This window comes from Anopheles coustani, chromosome X (assembly GCF_943734705.1).
Source record: "Anopheles coustani chromosome X, idAnoCousDA_361_x.2, whole genome shotgun sequence".
Classification (NCBI taxonomy): Eukaryota; Metazoa; Arthropoda; class Insecta; order Diptera; family Culicidae; genus Anopheles; species Anopheles coustani.
In genome coordinates, this window is record NC_071290.1 from 12571279 (window position 1) to 12583358 (window position 12080).

Here is a 12080-nt window from a genome sequence, read left to right on the forward strand (position 1 = left end):
GTTCGTTTTACATTTTCCCATTTCAAACTGCACCGAATGCACATCTTTGGGCTTTCCGATGGCGGCCCACTTTGGCCCTGGACCGTGACCAACACTAACGCCAAAAAAAAAGTGGCACACCACGCTCTCCTCCTATCTGAAGCGTTGCCGCTTCGTCTCTATAGCATCCTCTTCAGTGCTGTGGAAGGCTCTCGAACCGATTCGTTCGCTTCTCGCTGATATCGCAGCTCGAACTCTCGAACCTGGCATAAGATGCGCCCTTAAACATGACCCTCCCCACCTTCCCGCCCCCGCAGTGTAGAAATCAAGTATTTCGATGGACGGTGCAGTTCGCGAGCTCGAGTGAATGGAGAATGGCAGCATTCACCTGCCGTCAACAGCGTGTGCGGTGCGGTGCGGTGGGGGGTTTCATTAAATGTTTCAGACCTCGAACGCGACCGCGTGACGAGCGTGCGGAGGAATGCGATCGATGGAAAAGTCAAACAAACACAACGAAGCCTGCAACAAAACATTAGAAACAAGTGGTCAGCAGCTAAGGCAAGTCCACTTAGTAGGTTTCGTTAGCTAAATCTTCAACTCAGCGTTGTCAAATACCGGTTCGTCACTTCCGCCATGTCGAGAATGTGCGAAAAATATGTCGGCCGATTTTTCTCGCTTCAAATACAACAAAAGGTATTTCGAGCTAACCTGGCGAGGGGTGGTGACCATCCCCCCGTCGAAAAGGAGTGGAAGGCGGCACGCTTCATGCACCATCGGGCAGCACCGTCACGGCGACAAAACGAAGCGCTTACGCGCTCATTGAACGTATCTAGATCTATCGCGCGTACGAAAGACTTCAACGCGACCGCAAGCGACGAACCTCGCGCTCGAGCGTACGAAATGTGCTACGGCTTTTCTGCGTATGGTGAAAACAGGTTGACATTAGCACCCCGCCACCGGCGTACGAAAAGCGTTTCGAGCGCACTTATCACATCGTCGGTCGGTGCCTGATATGAAAGTTGTCGCTCCTGGAGGTCGTCCAGTCGTGGAATGTTTGCCAAGTTGTCGGGCCGGAAAGGGGGAGGGGGGGGGGGGGGGTTCTCTGGCAGCAGCGAAAGTCGCTCTCGTCCTTCCAAGCACAACCTCCACCGGCCCTCTCTCCTCCCCTTCCTTCACCACCTTCACCCTCTCTTCCGTGACGTTACTTCATCCTATTTTTTCGCGCTTTTCTTCTCCATCGTTGTTTTCCGCTCCGACGGACGCTTTAGCAGGTGCAGTTTAAAGGGTTGTGTGTGTGTTTTTTTTTGTTTTCGTTTTCTGTCTACCCAACGGAACACGTTTATATGGTGCGCGACAGGAAGAAAGTCGCAAAATCGCGGAGCCTGGACGAGAGAGAGAACTTTCGAACAAGTGGGATTTACGTTCCCTTTTTGCTTTACTCACGTTTCAACTGTTATCCACGAACAATTTTTCGTAATCGATTTTTCTTTCTCTTTTTATTTTTCGTTTTTCCGCAGCGAGCTTTTTCTTTTTAAAAAAACAAAACAAAAATAAAAAGGAAAGCAAGAACCGATTCCGTCCGGGGGAGCGCAACGTTCATGTAGCGGGTGCGGCAACAGCCTCTGGGGGAAAAACCGATCGATGTGAACAGAGGCGAGGTCGAATAGTGTCCCCGCTTCGCCATCCTTGTTTGTGGCCGGAAAAAAGCAGAAGTGTGGTGTTTGTTGGCCGCAGGGCAGGAAATCGAATAGAACGAACGCGCACACACCGCGACGCCCTGGACGTTTAGGGACCGCCAGCAGAGGGGAGCAGCCGGCAGCCGGACGGAGGAGGGGTGAGCCCCCGCAGCGGGCGGAGAGGAGGGAAACCAAACCAGGAAGGGGGTAAAACAACCCAATCGATCGACAATAACAAACCAACAATGTTTCCGGTAAGTAACGTGTTTTTTTTCTCTCTTTACTTGTCTACTTCTATTGCTTCCTTCGTTCAATCAGTCTTACCTTTCGATCACATTGTTTCCTCGCACGCGTTCACATGCGTTTGTTTGCGTTTTTCCCCTGCATTCGGTCCCGTTAGGAATGCAGGGGGTGTGGGTGGAGGATTGACGTATCCGTAACCTTCCACCGTGTTCGGGTCTTAAAAATATCCGCCCCGTCTCGGGGTCGTTCGTGTGTTTGTCGATCCTGCATGTTTTGGCTTACCGTTGCCTTCCTCCCCTCCTGCCGTCGCGTGTTCTGCGCCGTCCACCGGCCATGTTTTACCCAAAGTGACGGCACCGGTAATCGTTGCGTCAATCCAAATGCGGCCAAATGTGTGTAAACGGTTGAACGGTTATTGGGTTTCCGCTGGCAGTCCCACTCGGTCGCCGCAAACCCCGGTGCCCATTCTCGGTTGCTGTCGACGGTCGCCGGCCGAAACCGTCATAAACCCCCACACGTGATCGATACCTGCTGCCCATATGGAGATGGTAACAAAACGGCCTTTTTGTTGGTCGTTTTTTACATGCTCGCGTCGGCTGCATTCTTTAAAAGTACTCATGATTCATCATTCAACGCTCCAACGGTGTCTTATTAGGTGGGAGCTGCTGGTGGATCGTATAATTTGTTGCATTATGCTTGAAACAGATGTGAACAATACATAATAAATGCTGCAACAAATAACCGGGAGGACGTGAAATGCATTTGAAGCTTTGAAAAAATAGCAGTACTTTTCCTTCCCTTTTTTATGTTGTGCAACAATCCTTTGCTTGACGTTTTTCTTGATGAACGTTCTCCTCCGTTATGTTTTTTTTATTCCTGCCCAATGTTGTTTTAATTCCCTATGCACTACTTGCTCCTAAACAATTAGGTTACCTTATTCTAATTCTACTGAATGTACTATTTTCAAATACTCTTTTTTACTTTATGTTTGCTTTGCTTTTTTTCTAATTTGACTTGTTTTTTGACTACTTTGAATATAAAGGGTTTCCACTTTGACAAATTTATTCGCTTCCATTCGATTTTGTATTTTTAAATTTATTGTCCACAACGCGTATGGAATTTGTTTTATTAACACGTTGACTGCCATGGCTATCATTGTTTATAGCCAGCTGTCATTAGTTCTAAAAAGTTTTTGTCCGATAAATATATGAAAATGCAACATTCAAATTTTAGTAATATTTAATATTAATTCTTCTCAAAAATTCTTCTAAAAAATCGTTGATTTAATAAATGTTATAAGCAAATTTTATCAAAAAAGAATGTACCAAAACAGTGTGCTAAAAACGCTTAGTAAGCAGTCAACGTGTTAAAGGGAATGTAACTAATCTATTTATAATTAGTTATCAATTCAATCGATCAGTCAATTATAATTCTACCTTTTCATTTATGTTGGTACTATTTAGTGTTCATTGGTTTGCTAGTATTTTTAATCTTTTATTCATTTTTATATTCACTTTCTGCGCTTTTCACTTCTCATTTTCGGTGTTTTACTTTCATATCGTTCGGTTTCAGCACTATTCAATACCGTTTTTTGATAAAACAACGTAGTGAAAGTATCCAGGTCGGCTGCCCAACGGGTACTACTAAAACCTGAGATATTATTAGGCACTCGGTCGTAATCCAGTCCTCCCTCTCGCTCGTTTCGCTTCCCTCCGTTACCGGCCATAATCCACCGTTCCCGGAATGTTGGTGGTTTTCAAAAATTCCGACATGCTTTTTATTTTTTTGATCATGTTCATTTTCTGTTTTGTCTGCTTGCGCGAAGTTGCAGTTATAGCATCGCATCATCAACCCTTTCGGCTGAACTTTTCATTGACAACAGTCCGTAATAAATGACACTTTCACCGTCACTTAGTGTGTACCTACCGAAAGGCACGCCGTTACGTAACGCCTGACAACAGGAGCTGTTTTTTACATCTTCCCTTCTTCCGCTTCTTCTCACTTTGGGTCCCAGTTGGCTATGTGAGATGTTTGGGGAATTTATTTTGTTTGATATCTCCTTCCAGCCGTCACTCCCTTCTGTTTGCTTACAGCACAACTCACTTCTGGTGATAATTAGCGGCGCTAAACGGCGAATCGTGCGCTGCTGGATGACGAGGTTTTGCATGCGTTCGATCGAACAGCTTCCGAAACTGTTTGTATGTGCCTGTAACGTTAGGTCCGCGAAGTGGCGTAACATGTGCGAGTGTCCATCCGGTGCCTACGGATGACTCATAGATTAGCGAAACCCGTTGCAGCATTGCTTTTGAGCTGCAAAAGAAAACTTTCCGGATGTGTAAGCTTGGAAAATTAGAAATAAGAAGTAGTACGTTACTCTACGATGGCATTGACAGGTTAACAACAAATGAAAATTATACTAAATCATTCGAATTCACACATCCATAATAATTGTGGCATACAAATTGTGGATTGAGGCAAAAGAAAATACCTGCAGTCCTAAAGACCACTCGACCACGGTTACCTTGAAGGGGCAGAAGCTCTTCCGTGGGAAATTTCAACACGAAGAAGAACTGCTCGAAAACAGTTTCTTTCTGCTGCTTCGCACCGAAAAGTTTCCAACCATCGTTTCCGGGTCGTTTGGTAGAACAATCGTCGTTACCGCACGAGGATGTGTTGGTTTTCTAATGGCTGTTGACCACCTCGTCGTCTTGCGTTTCATCAGCGAGTGGCGGAAGGAAACCATCGCGGCTTCCGACAGTGCGCCTTAAATGCAGAACAATCGCGCCGATTGGTTTGGTGGGCGTTAGAAAGGTCAGGCAGTTGCCAGAGGTTGTTAGTGATTTAAAATTCAGTTTCTCATATGCCCGGATCGGGGCTACGACTGCGCTTCCGTCGTTTGTTTCTAACAAGATGGCGCATTTCCCGGAATGTTTAGAAGGACAGATGGAGCACCCATGGGAGTTGAAATAATTTCTGCTTCAGAAACAAACTGTGTGATAGGTTAACATTCTTCTCTTCAAGGAAGTTGAATCATAACATTCATATAATGTTGTTTGAAATGTACAGTCGTTGTCCCCTAACATTACCTCTAACCTTTCATGATTGAACTAGTGCATCGACTTCTGTCTATAACGCATCTGACTTTGTCCCTATCAGTTCAGTTTTTGGCTCGTGTTCATATCGTTTTGCCTCTTCATTTCTATTTTGTCCTTATCTAAAAATTTGGTTTATATTTATAAATATAATTTATAATTATTATTTAAGAAGATTATTGTTTGTTCTAATCATTACTTTATAAAGCTGCCTACAAACCTGAAATAATGCAAAATTATTAACAAATTAAATCTCGTTTACCGATCAAAATTTGAAAAATATAATGGAGCGATTGTTTACATCAAACAAAAACAAGTGACGTTTAGCAGCTATGAAAATAGGTTTATTCCCTCAAAATATACAAACAAAAATGTACTCGAAAATCGGTAAAAAAACCATGACAATAAGTACAAGTTAGTTTTAACACGTTAACTGCCAAGCGTTTTTAGCACACTTTTTTAGTACAATCTTCTTTAATAAATTTTGTTTATAACATTCTTTAAACCAACGATTTTTGAAGGCTAAGCAAACATTTAGCTTCCTAAGGAATTATTATTAAATATTACTAGCATTTTTATGTTACATTTTTATTTATTTATGGGTCGAAAACTTTTTAGAACTGATTTCTGCTGTCACCCACTTTTGGCTGACATAGCAGTGAACGTGTTAAAGCATAAATAAATCTACGTTTATTGTTACCACAGGGTAATTATCTGGGAAAACCGCAATTACTCTTACCATTTGTTTATTACCACAAACAAGAGACAAATCTTGAAGAGTTAGAGACAAACTCAGATGCGTTAGAGACAAAACCTGATGAACTATTTCAATCATAACTACCTTAAAGACAACGCCAACTGCTAAAGATAAAGTTTAGTGGCAACGTACTTAGTAGATGATAATTTTATTAACCGTATTTTTGTGTTTTAGAAAAACAAACAAACAATTACGTTTTTGGTAGCGTTGGAAAACCGGTGGCAGAAACTTCATACAAATATCCACCGATTACGCCGTTAGAGTCAGCAAGCAAAATTCCAAAAATAGACCTCTTTTCTTCGGCGTGGAAAACATTCCAACCTCCGGCTGCATACCGGCGTGACCCAAATGTTGTGTGTCAATTGTGCGCTTCTGGAAGGTGGCTTTTTTGCCGGCTGTGGTTTGTTTGTGTGCGCCGTTGACTATTAGGTAAAGTTACAAATTATGTACCATTAGCGCCATTCATACGGTCGGCTGTGTGTGTGTGTGTTTTGGAGGTGAACCGCGAACCAAATCGCGGGGCGTGTTGCGCAATCTCGCAGCCACTCGAAAAAAATCCCGAGCGGTTCCAAAGCTCAAAATAAAAACAATCGGTTGGAGGTGGCTGCAATTGATAAGAATTACCTCACCCAAGGCTGCCCCCGCCGTGAGGGGGGCCTTCGCCAGAGGCAGGCCCGAAGAGAATCGTCATCAATCGCCATCGCACCAAACCATTTGGCAGATCAGGTCGGCGTTGGAGCTAAATTATGGCTATTTTGCCTTTTTCTGCGTTTTCGCCAGTTGTGCTGCGGCTTTCTTTCTTTCTCCGGCGAGTTTCTTGCCGTTGTGTATTACACATCCTTGGAGCAATGAAACAGGTTTCCTGGTCGCGTGTGTGTGTGTGTGTGTAATTGTGTTTTTGTTGCTGGCCGGGTCGTTGTGTTTGTTCGAGTCCATCCAAAACAGGGAGCCAAGCGAGTTACGCAAGCTTAAGACCGAACACCAGCTTCACAAGATGAATTTTCTTTTCACCAACAAAAGAGAAAGAGAGAGAGAGAGAGATAGAGCGAGGAGGGAAGGGGGGAGGAACCAGCCTCCTCGAAGATGACAGTGTGTCGCGGCGACCGCATCGTCTTCCTACCCGCGTTCACTCATCTTTCCCCAAATGGCCAACCGCCAAGCAAAACGACCGTTCACGTCCGTCCCGCGAAGCGAATGGAAACAGGCTGCCATTTCGGTACATACGGTGCCAGTTTTCCCTTTTTTTTCTGTGTGTATGTGTTCGAAAACATGTTTTTACTCTCCCCCTGCCTGCCCATCCCTGCTCATTTTCGGGCCACGAAGGTTCAGGAACCTTCACTTTCTAGCCCGCGCCGAATTCTGCGTCCCTTCTGCGCCGTCGAAAGTAGCTGGCCTTTGGCCGGAGAACTGAAGGAAGGGCCCCGAAACCCCGTGTTGGTGTTGCCACCGTGATCTCTGGACTCCCGACAAGCGGCCCGAGGGAAGTGGGAGTTCCGCCAACCGACGCTTCGGTCCGTTCCAGGCAAGGCCGATTTTCAATCAGATTATACACTTCAACTTCGTAATGCTGGCGTCGACAAGTGCGCTTGTCTTGAGACAGGCAAAGGGCAGTGTTTTCCCTAGACTCATAGATTATCTTTGATCAAATTGTGATAAACTCCTGCATTGGTTTTAGTTCACTTAGGACGCGGGTAAAAGTCGTTTGTTTGTTTTTAACCATGTCGACAGGAGTTTGAATATTTCATCGACTGGTCCATTACTTCTTGGACCTGCAGATTAATGCAACCCACATAGGTGTTAAAGCTAGTCTAGCATTGTAAAGGTCTAATACTTGAAATCCCCAACTGACTGAGCGTATTTTCTAGTTACATTCAATCCGCGAACCTAAATACATTCAATTACTTGGATAACTAGAGAAGAAGATCTCATAGTAGACAAGTGAAATAGGCTGCTCTAATATTTGCAGTGGCAGGGTAATAAGTTGTCCAATACGAGCGAAGATTGTTTACCTAATCATCAACAACACTGTTGTGAAGGAAGCATGTGGGCGGCTTGTGTGCTCCCTCTACCTAAACCGGTAGTTAGTGATAACACCTGACCTCAATGGTATTGTATGGCAGTCAGCCGAGTGAGTGGCGGAGTGGTTGCATCGTCAGCTTCCGCATTACACTTCCCAGGGCAGGGAGAGGAGAAAGGCGGTAGAGAAAGGAGGACCACAAAATTGTGGCCAGGCAGGCATCGCGTAAGGCCAATGAACTGCAGCGAACACTTCGGTCGCTTACGCAACGCACGAAGAGCCCGGTGCGAGTGCGCATTGCGCGTGCCAAACCATTTGCACCTGCGGAGTAGAGTGCGTGCTGTACAGGTGTGCGCACCACTCCAAGATTCTGCACCCACGGGCGATCGATGTAATGATGTGAAAAATTAGATTAATTCATTGTGCGCGAGTGCTATCCAATCATGTTGTGAATTGATAACAACGATGTAATTGAGTACTATGTCCCTGTTTCGTTCGAAAGCTACGAAACGCACGTTATACTCAGTATGTTGTTTAGTTGAACGGCAAACAATCTAAATCGCTTTAAGCTCCATGAAGAGGCAAATCTTCAGAACATTAAGAGTAACAAACGAGTCTTTGTACCAAAAACACTTCAAATGAACTGTCGGATCTTCACACTCTTCAGAACATCAAAGATGACGCAACTGCGTACACAAACCCGTTACTGTGTCGTCTGGACAATCTGATAGCGACCCGCACGGTGAATTTCGATTCCTGGCACGTCTCATCCGGTCGATAAACCATCGCAGAAGCATTTGTGCATGTAGGAGTCGGGTCGCGGCGGGTGTTCTGACACGACACGAAACTCACTGATGTTGTAAGAACGTGACCTGGCCCCGTATGGGATCGCTGACTCACGATCGTGGGACACCTCAAAGGTCGTCAACCACTCGGGACTCTGGAGTTTTGTGGGTGAGACGGTGAATCACCAGAACTTCCTGCAGCAAGCTGGAGCCAGGTGAAGGGTTATCAAAGCCTATTGTGCCAGCCTTGTTGAAAACAGACTCGAAAAGAATACACAAAACTCCATTCGGTTCTTTAACACGGGAACGTGTTACCGCTGGCTGCTGAGGCAAGACAAGGCTCAAACATGGGTCTAAGTGGCTACTCCCATCTATCGTATACCTCCGAGAGAAAGGTATTTGCTATTTTTAAGTTTTCAGTTTCCCGGTATCCTTTCGAAAGCTCCGCTTTTACAGCGCATTCAGGGCACGTCATTTCTGAACCGCGTTCAGAACCTCAACCTAGCCTAGCTGTTCAAACACTCCCAGTGGTTGGACGGGGGAGGGGTTTCTTTCACCATTGAATGGGAATAACGAACCACTGGACATGGAGACCGAGCCCCTTGGCTTAGGCGGATGTTAGCTCCCAGCCCTTCGCGGGAGGCCTCTGAAAGTTGGGTGCGGCTCCAAGAGAGTGTTCCGGAGTGATCGGTCATGTTCATCGACATTTTGTTTTCTGTTTTCTTACCACCCGTTGTTTCCGACAGCCCCAACAACAACACACAAATAAATCTCGCTGGAAAAGGTGGGACGGACTACAACAACGCGCCTTGGCGTTGGCTAAGGTTGACAGTAGGAGAGCTGCTTTTTGCCTGCTTCTTCGCTTTCTTTCAGGCATCAGGTCGGGGATAGTCGCATGAGGTGGCGCACCGGCAGGAAGCTGGATGTGACCGTCCATGTCTGACCTTACCCTTAAGCCATTAAGCCAACCGCAGTGAAACGTCCGGTATATAGATACCTGTATGTGTTTCCATGTCGCTCGAAATAATCAGCATCATTTCAACCCCGATACTCCCCCCCTTTCTTCTCGATAGCCGCCTAGTACCGGCCCTTGCAACTGCACCAACCCTCGAACGTATGGGCCTCGCGTTACGCTGCGTTACGGCGTCGTTCCCGGGCGGCCAACTTTCACTTGCTAGGTGCTCGCCTGCCTTCCAAGAGTTATCTTTCGTAATAGCAATAAAAATACTCACCATCACACACACACACACACACACACATACCCACATGGGGACCTGCCCAGGCGTGCATCCAGCGTATGCGATTGCGACATTCGGTGGAAGTAGCTTAAAAGCAACGGATAGTCGCTGCCGAATTGGGAGCGAAAACCGGAATCGGATTTGAATTCGGTGTTTCGTAACGGTATTCCCACCCTGGGGCTGGTCCAAGTTATTTTTTTTTCCCGTAGGAGAATGCGGTTGGATAAAACAAAAGAGAAATGAATCCGAGCCGAACGGAAGGCTCACGAAGGATTCGGGAGGATTCGGCCAACCGGATGTGCCATAAATGGTTTGACGTTTGTAAGACGACTTTTAAGTTATTCTTTTTCACAAAGAATAACTTGTCTTTATAAGACAAGTGCTAAATTAAGCTAAACCGAGAGATTACCATAGGCTTTCATCCAGCAGATGTAAATTTGAGGAAAGGAATCTCTCTCAAGATCTTCAAAATCATACCAGATTTAGTTCACGCTACATATTTTTGGAATGGTGCATGCGTCATAACGATATTGGATGTACCATGCTGCAGTGGACCTTGCTTCAACAACCATCGGCGTAACGCTGCCCAGCGAGCATAATTAGCTGACTATTTCGGGCAAGCTCAACTCTCCGAATTCTGACTTCTGATGTTCCGAAAAAACAACAGCGGCAAGACCTTCCGCCGAGCATCTAACGATGAAATTCGGATGCTTAATGTCATTGGCACGGTTTCACATCTTTGCGCTGATAATTGCCTCTGGCATTTGTTTTCTTTTCCGCGGCCGGGTTTGCGGGCATCCGAACGAAAACAAAAGCAAAAACACAAGCCAACACGGCGAAATAATTTGAAATTCATTAATCATCCGAACGGTTTATGAAACAACAAACGGGGGGGGGGGGGGAAACCCCGTCGGCCAAAAAGTCGGAGAGGGGGCCCCTCTTAAGACGACCCGGCCTTGACACTATTGACACTGGTGACGACTAACGAAGCAAGTCACACTTCACCGATCGCAAACAACGAAATTGAGCGGCCTGCAGCAAAACGTTGCACACAGGGCTACACAAATACACAATTGGTCATTGCTTGCCAGCAGGGTTGTTTGGTTTAGCGTTTTTCACCTGCGCGAAACGGAATCACGGCGTCGGTTGTGAATCTTTTGATTCTTCGGCGAATCGTATCTGACGGCGACACCTCCAACGGGTCGCCGCTCGTCGAGCGGAAAATCTGTAGCTTCCGGTGCTCGGCAGAGACGTAGCTGACAACTGTAAACTCTTCTTACTCGTTTCTAATAACAGAAGGAGGACTTTGGAAGGTCTCGGGCTCTGGGAAGTCTTCGTCGCAGGCCGTCAAGAACTGTGTGCAGGGCTTTTCGCCGTCCTCCTGGACGTCCGAGGGCATAGACTTTATCTCACCAGTTCCTCTCGTAGGTACACCACGGAGCAACCACCCTAATACACTCAATCGGTACTATTCAAAATCAACCAGAGATATAGAAGACTTCGAACTCCTTCCCTCTCACATGCACGTAGTGTATGTATGTCTCGATAGAGGCAAGAACTCGAACCCAGCACACGATCGAGTGGTGCACGTTTGCATCAAGTCGAATTCTTTCAGTAGAAACAACAATGGCCCTCTGCTGGATGTGTGAATCCAATTGTGTCTATTAGCGATTGAACAATCGAGTGTGCCGTAGTGTGGAAGTGGTTGGTTAATAGCAAAACAAACAAAAAACGGTCATAGAATAATTCATAGAGGAACAATTTATGAAGTGTGTCGGTGTGAGATGGTAAAGAGGAACCTCCATCTAACGGTGTTATCAGCGTGGTGTGGACCTCAAGGGACCTGCCGGAGGTAGAAGAAGCAAAGATGCAATTGCAACTCTTGGCAGTTGGCTAAATTTGCAGACTCCACCATGCACCGTCGAGAAGTATGTTGACGCGCGGATCATTAATTGCAATCGATTGCATCTAACGCCACTCGATGCGAAGCTGGCGATAAGGTGCAGACGTGCAGCTTCGCTTCTAAATCAGATAGTTGTGTGGCGATTGCGTCAGGGACGTCATCGCCCAATTGGACCACCGTGTGGACATCGCTCGCGTAGCCACACTGTACAAAACATCATAGGCTCAGTGATGACGGGCATAAAAGGTAAGCCAGGTCCGGCGACTTCTGGCACAGACCAAAGAAGAAGCAGCTCAAGTGGTTGCTGGTTTACTCGGTTAATTGCCTTCCGCGGGAGACGGTGACCTGGTACAGCTGCACATTCTATCTAGACGGATCGTGCGTCGTTGC